Consider the following 7491-nt stretch of genomic DNA (forward strand, 5'->3'; position numbering starts at 1 on the left):
ATGAAAAAAATACTCCAAATCACTAATAATAAGAAAAGTGCTAATTAAAACAAATTTGAGGTTCTGTTACAGATCCAACAGATTGGAAAAGATAACAAAAACAAAGGATAGTTCCCACTATGGGCCAGGTACTATGCTAACCACTGGTAATACAAAAAGAGGCAAAAGACAGTCCCTGTCCTCAGGGAGCTTACAATGTTACAGCAGAAGAACTAGAAACAAATATCCTATATACATCAAAATATTTTGGGGCCTTTTCTGATATTACTGATCACCTCTCTTTCTGGATTTTCATAACTGCTGTCTCTTGGTTCTTTTCCTAGCTATCTAAACATTCCTTCTCAATATCCTTTGCTGTTTCATCCTCCATCTCACACCCCCTGGTTGCGGGTATAAACCAGGCTGTTTTGCTTCTATGGACTCTCACTTGGCAACCTAATTAGCTTAATAGATTTAATTATCATCTTTATGCAGACGGCTTTTAGATCTATACTGAGCCCTGGTCTCTCTCTTGAGTTTCGTTCATGTATCACCAACCACCTATTTTACATTTTTTCTAGTTTTTTATTTTAATTGTTTAAATTAATAAGCATTTATTTTTTCTCTTTCCCACCTTCCCTTCCCCCAATAAAAAAAAGGAAAAACTGAACCCTTCTGACAAATATATAGTCAAGCATAACTCGTTTACATTTGACTGTGCCCAAAAAGTGTCTCTCATTTTACATTTTAAGTCCATAACCTCTCTGTCAGGATGTCAGTCAGTCTATCAATAAATATTTATTAAGTGTCTATTATTTGCCAAATACTGTGCTAAGCTGGATAAATAGGAAACAAACAAATGAGGGAAGGTACTAGAATTTAGAGAGGTGTGGAAAGGCTTCCTGTAGAAGGAAGTATTTTAGCTGGGATTTGAAGGAAGCTAGAGATCCAGGAGGTGGAGAAGAAAAGGGAGAGCATTCCATGTATGAGAGACAGTCAATGAAAATGCCGAGAGTCAAGAGATGCAGTGTCTTGTTCAAGGACTAGCAATGAGGCCATTGTCAATGGATCAAGGAGTATGTGTGTGTGTGTGTGTGTGTGAAGGAGAAGGGAAGTATATAAAGTATAATAAGACTGCAAGGATGTGTGGGCCTGTTAGTTACAAGGGGCTTTGAATGCCCAAGCAGGGGATTTTGTATTTTATTCTGGAGGTGACAGGGAGCCACTAAAGTTTACTGAATGGGGGTGATATGATTGGACCTGACTTTGGCAGCTGACTGGAGTAAGGAAAGACTTGTGACCAGTAGACCAACTAGCACACTACTGCGGCAGTCCATGTATGAAGTGATGAGAACCTGTACCAAGGTGGTGGCAGCAGTGAAGGCAAGAAAGGGGTGTATTTGAGTGATGTTGCATAGGTAAAATTGACAGACATTGGCAACAGATTGGAGGTGGGGGGGGTGGGCAGTGTAAGAGAGAGTGAGGAGAGGATAATAGGTAGCTTTCGAGCCTGGATGACTGGGAGGATAGTGGTATCCTCAGCAGTAATAGGGCATTTTAGAAGGGGGGAGGATTTGGAAGGAAAGATTGAGTTCAGTTTTGGGCATGTTGAGTTTAAGATGTCTAAAGGGCAGTTGGATTGGAGTCAACAAAGAGGTTAAAACAGGATAGGTAGATTTGAGAATCAACAGCAGAGAGATTTTAATTAAATCCATGGGAACTGATGAGGTCATCAAGAGCAGGAAGAGAAGGGAGCCCAGGAGAGATCCCTGTGGGATATTCACGGTTAGCAGGCATGGCCTGGATAAAGATCTAGCAAAGGAGACTGAGAAAGAGAGGACCGATATAGGAAAGAAGAAAACCAGGAGAGAGTAATGTGGTGAGTACGTTCCATCATTAGTTCCCGGGAATTGTTGTTGGTCATTTCATTTCTCAGTGTTCTAAAGTTTTTCAAAATTGTTTGTCTTTATAGTGTTTTATTGTATAAATTGTTCTCTTTGCTCTCTTAAATTTGCATCCTTTCCCAGTCTTCCCAATCTTCTCTGAAACTATTCCTTTTGTCATTTCTTATGGCAAACAGTATTGCATTGCGTTCCCATGCCATCATTTGTTTAGCCATTCTTTAATTGGTGGGTACCTCTTTAGTTTCCAGTTTTTTGTGACTACAAAAAAGAAACAACCTGCTATAAGTATCTTTGTGCATATGGGTCCTTTCTCATGTCATTTAAGCTTTTCACTTACATGTAGACCTAGTAGTGGTATTACCAGTTTAGTAATTTTGGGGGCATCTTTCTAAATTGCTTTCTAGATGGCTAGACTATTGTATATTTCAAGCTGGATGTCCCATGGGTATCTCAAACTCACTATATCCAAAACTAAGCTCATTATCTTTTCCCAAGAACCATACCACTTGGAGTTGTGAACTGGTCTAACCATTCTGGAGTAAAATTTGGAATTATGCCCAAAAGGCTATAAAACTATGCATGCCCTTTGACCCAGCAATAACATCACTAGGTCTGTATACCAAAGAGATCAAACAAAAGAGAAAATGACCTATTTGTGCAAAAATATTTGTAGTAGCCCTCTTTTGTGGTGGCAAAAAATTGGAAATAGAGGGGATGTCCATCAGTTGGGGAATGGCTAAATTGTAGTGTATGATTGTGATGGAATACTATTGTGTTCTAAAAAATGATAAGCAGGATGATTTCAGAAAAACCTGGAAAATCTTATATGAACTGATGCAAAGTGAAGTGAGCAGAACCAGGAGAACATTGTACATACTATGTACAAAGTATCAGCAGTACTGTAACAATGATCAACCGTGAAAGATTTAACTATTCTGATCAAGACAACAATCCAAGACAATTCCAAAGCAGGATGAAAAATGGTATCCACCTCCAGAGAGAGAAGTGATGAACTCTTGAGTGCAGATTGAAGCACAGTTTTTTTGCTTTCTTTATTTGTGTGTGTGTGTGTGTGTGTGTGTGTGTGTGTGTTCGTGTTCTTTTCCAACATGGCTAACCTAGAAATGTGTTTTGCGTGACTTCACATGTGTAATTGATAATCATATTGTTTGCTTTTCAATTGATTGGAGAAGGGCAGGAAGGAGGGAGAGAACGTGGAACTCAAAATTTAAAAAAAATGAATGTTAAAAAATTTTAATGCAATTAGGAAATATCTAATGAAATTAATAAAAAATATTTTTAAGAAACCCATATCACTTCCAAACTTTACTATTTATATTAGTTACACCACCATTCATTAAGGCCCTCAGCATTTGCAAATCTCAGTGTTCTCCTTGACTCTTCCTTCTCCCTGACCCTGAATATTCAATCAGAAGCCTACCCTTGTCATTTCTGTCTCTACAGTATCTCTTACTTCTTTCCCCTTGATTCTACTCTGATAGTTAGGGTCTTCATCATCTCTTGCCTGTGCCACTGTAGCAGTCTACCAATTAATCTCTCTCTCTAGTCTCTCCCCTTTTCAATCCATCCTCCAGCTGTTAATGAATTTTCCAAGAGTACAGTGATGATGTCACTACTCCACAAATTCTAGTGGCTCTCTATTGCCAGTAGGATTAAATTTAATTTCCTCTCCTTTACTTTTAAAGCCCTCTACAACTTGGCTCCAGCCTCCCTTTTTAACGTATTATAAATTACTCTCCTTTGTGCACTCAAAGTTCCTGCAAAACTGGACTTCTTGCTATTCCTCACATACAACAATTAATCTCTATGAACGTCCCCTTTGCCTAGAATGCATTCCCATCTCACTCCTGATTTTTGGAATCCCTCGTTTCCTTCAAAACTCTGCTCAAGCACAATCTTCCATTTAAAGTCTTTCCTGATCCTCCAAGCTACACTAGTGTCCTCTTCTCCCAAAAATTTGCCTTGTATTTATTAATATATTTATCTATGTACATGTTGCTTCCCTTCATAGAATGTAAGCTCCTCAAAAAGCCAAAACATATGGTTGTAGGTAGGAATAAAGTGGATCTGATTCATTTTTGTCTTTTCATCCCCAGCACCTAGCATAGTAACTAGCACATAGCAGGTATTTAATAAAATGGTTGTTGATTGATCACCACCCAGCCCTTTGGCAAACTCCACAACCTGTACTAGAACTCAGTGCATGAGACAGGGAGGTACAAAACAGAGGAGCACAAACACAGATATTTAGCAAATCTACTCAGTTGCAAAGGTTCCTTAGAACCACATTCTTCTGCAAGGAAGAGTTGTCACCTGGTTCCCTTTCCCTCTTTTGTAACTGTCTCTCTTTTGACCAGCAACCCTGAGGGTCTTCCCCTCCCAGTTTGATTTTTTTTTTTCTTTAAATTAAAACGGCCATCCCTTGACCCACTTCTTAAAGAGGACTCTTCACTGAATGGGCATTAACTCACTCAAAGTGAGAACCTGAAAAGACCTTAGCCTACAAGGGCCAGGGTCTCCTATTGCATCCTGGGCCATCTCCAGTCATCCAGATGAATATTTGTCCACTGGACCCAGATGGCTCTGGAGGAGCAAGTTAGATTGGTAACCTTGCACAGCCCTTCCTCACTCAAATCAAAGTCAACTGCAAGTCATGTCATCATTTTCCTGATGTCATCTTTGAAAAGGAAGGACAAACACAACCCTCTTTTGTTTGAAAATAGTCAACTATTATAGTATATGATTGGAATGGAATATTACTGTACTATAAGAAATGATGAGCAGGTGGACTTCAGAAAAACCTGGAACTAGGAGGATATTAAACATAGTAACAGAAATACTGTGTGAAAATGACTTAGCTACTTTCAGCAATGCAATGATCCAAGACAATTCCAAAGGACTCATGATGAAAAATGCTATCCACCTCCAGAGAAAGAACTGATGGAGTCTGAATGCAGATCAAAGCATACTTTTTAAAAAATTTTCTGTATTTTTTTTTGTGTTTTTCTTTTCCCTTTGGGTCTGTGCTTCTTTCACAACATGACTATTATGGTAACATGCTTTGCATGATTGAACATGTATAACCTATATCAAATCACATACTGTCTGGGGTGGGGAGAGGGAGAGAAAAAATTTGGAATCCACATTTTTTAAACAAATATTAAAAATTGTCTTTACATGTAACTGGGGGAAAATAAACTATTATTTTTTTTAAAAGAAAGTAATCAACTATATACCCACAACAGATGGCCCAGTGTAGAAACAACAGCCAAGAGACTTGTGTTCTCTCTATTTTTATGTGTGACACCTGGTGAGTTGCAGAAGACCAGATATGGGGAGCAAAGGAAGACCACGAAGAACGAGAGGATATTTTTGCCATTGATAGCCAAGGTAGCTTCTGATAAGGAAAGGAAGGGAAAAGCCGATACCCTTGTTAGGGTTATTTGTATCAGCTTCAGCTTTTGAGTTCTTAGAGATCAGCCATACTTCTTTTATTATAACAATAGCATAGATGGAAGAGGAGAGCTTTCCATTAGGGGCTAACGAGGCCAAAAGATTTAGTCTGTAGAATCTTCTTCTGGGGATCTGCCAAAACAGAAAGATGAATGAGTCCAAAGCATAGTGACATCCAGATGGGGCAAGTCCTGAAGTTTGGGGCAGACCTCTTTGAAGCTTATAAGAATCATTTTTCATTGAGATTTTGGGAATCAGGGTAGACATTCCCAGGCTATGGAGAATGAGTCAGTGTTTTAATATTCCAAAATGGCCAAGATAAGAGGATGTATGAATGAAGTTCCTACCTAACTCTATACCTTTCTTTGTCACCTATCAGGATGGTGAACTGCATTTCCAATCAGACAGATTCACTGCTAAGGAACTCAGAATGAGTTAATATCAAGGCATATAGTCAGAATAAGAATTTTAGGCAGGAGGAATCCAAGTAGAGTATATTAAATATCCTGTAGCTAGAAATGAGCACCAGAATTAACTGTAAGAATCTTTGTAAATTTTTAAAATATTCACTTTTAAAAAATTGATTATACTTTATTCCTGTTTTCAATCATATGTTCTCCTGTTTTTGTTTTTGTTTTTCCTAGGCTTGTAATTTCATTAATATAACAAATGCCCAGTGAGGAAACTACATCTTCCAATGCAGCTCAGGACTTGTTCTGTAACTTAAGAGTGGTCTGGGACACCAAAAGGATGTGTTTGTGACTCACAATCATAGTCAGCAGGTATCAGAGAAGGGATAGCAATTTGTTCCTGACTCTGAGGCCAGCTCTGCATCTACTATACCAGCGGTTCTAAAAGTGTGATCTGAGGGGTCCTTCATACTTTTCAGGGGGAGTCTGTGAGGTCAAAACTTTTCATAATATGTTAAGATACTTTAATTTCTAGCACTGTATACATTGATAAATATAATTACCATGAGTTGCCCTTTGGAATCCTTAATAGTTTTTAAGGGGACTGAGAACAAAAAGTTTAACCACTATATGGTGATTCAAGTGCCTTTCACATTGCCCTGTAGTATTTAATAATAAACCTCCTTCATTCTGGAGCACAAATTAACATATTCTTGGAACAATAACTCATTTTACCTATTATACTGTTCCAAGAGGTAAAGTCAATTTTACGGGACTTCTGAATAGATATTTCACATTCACTTTAGATTTTTACTATTTATCAAGGCAATTCACAAAATCCAGACCTGTTGGGCAGCCAGGTCCAGCTCTTTGGTTCCTTCAAGTTCAGAATGATCTTTCTGAGTTTTTGGCTTTTCCTTTGAAAAGCAGTGTAATCAAAGGAAGGGAGCACCTCCCACTGGGCTGCTGACACTTAGGAATTCTAGACCTTTTGAACTCATGAGGTTAACTCCATGGTTGGAAATGTCTGTTTCTCATGATTGCTATTCGGGATCAGTCAGAAAACAGTGCAAAACTGAAGAAGCAGCCAGGTCTGGAGGTCTAGTCTTAAAGTCCCTGAGGTGAGACATCTTCTCGTTGTCATTGCTGTTAGGGGTGGAAGATAAATCCCTTCCTAGAGATTTTCTAGAAATCCCTTTATAGAAATCCTTCTAGAAATTCCTTTCTAGAAATCCTTCTAGAAATTCCTTTTTAGAAATCCTTCTAGAAATTCCTAGAAATCTAAGGGAAAACTACTGCTAAATCTGTCTTGAGAGGATGGCTCTAAAAGAGAGAGGTGGAGCTTATCTACAATTCTCAGAGCTGCCTGAGACTCTTTCTGCTTCAGTCACCAATTATCTAACATAACCTTTTTTGTCATAAAGACCAATGTAGAGTTGGTGCATTATCTCAGTGTAACACATCTTCCATAACAAGAGGCAAAACCCTCAGAGACAGTACATGCCCAGTTCCAATCCACACTTCAAAATGTATTTTTGAAAATAAATCTTATTTTATTTTAAATACATTTTTATTCATATCTTTTTAACATCATTTACATTTCATCATCCCAGAGAGATATATATACATACATACATATATATATATATACATACATATATGCATGAGTATATTATATATAAATATATGTTTATATAAATCTCTTTAATTAATACCTGCTAGAC

The sequence above is a fragment of the Trichosurus vulpecula genome, chromosome 7 (genome assembly GCF_011100635.1).
Source record: "Trichosurus vulpecula isolate mTriVul1 chromosome 7, mTriVul1.pri, whole genome shotgun sequence".
Lineage (NCBI taxonomy): Eukaryota > Metazoa > Chordata > Mammalia > Diprotodontia > Phalangeridae > Trichosurus > Trichosurus vulpecula.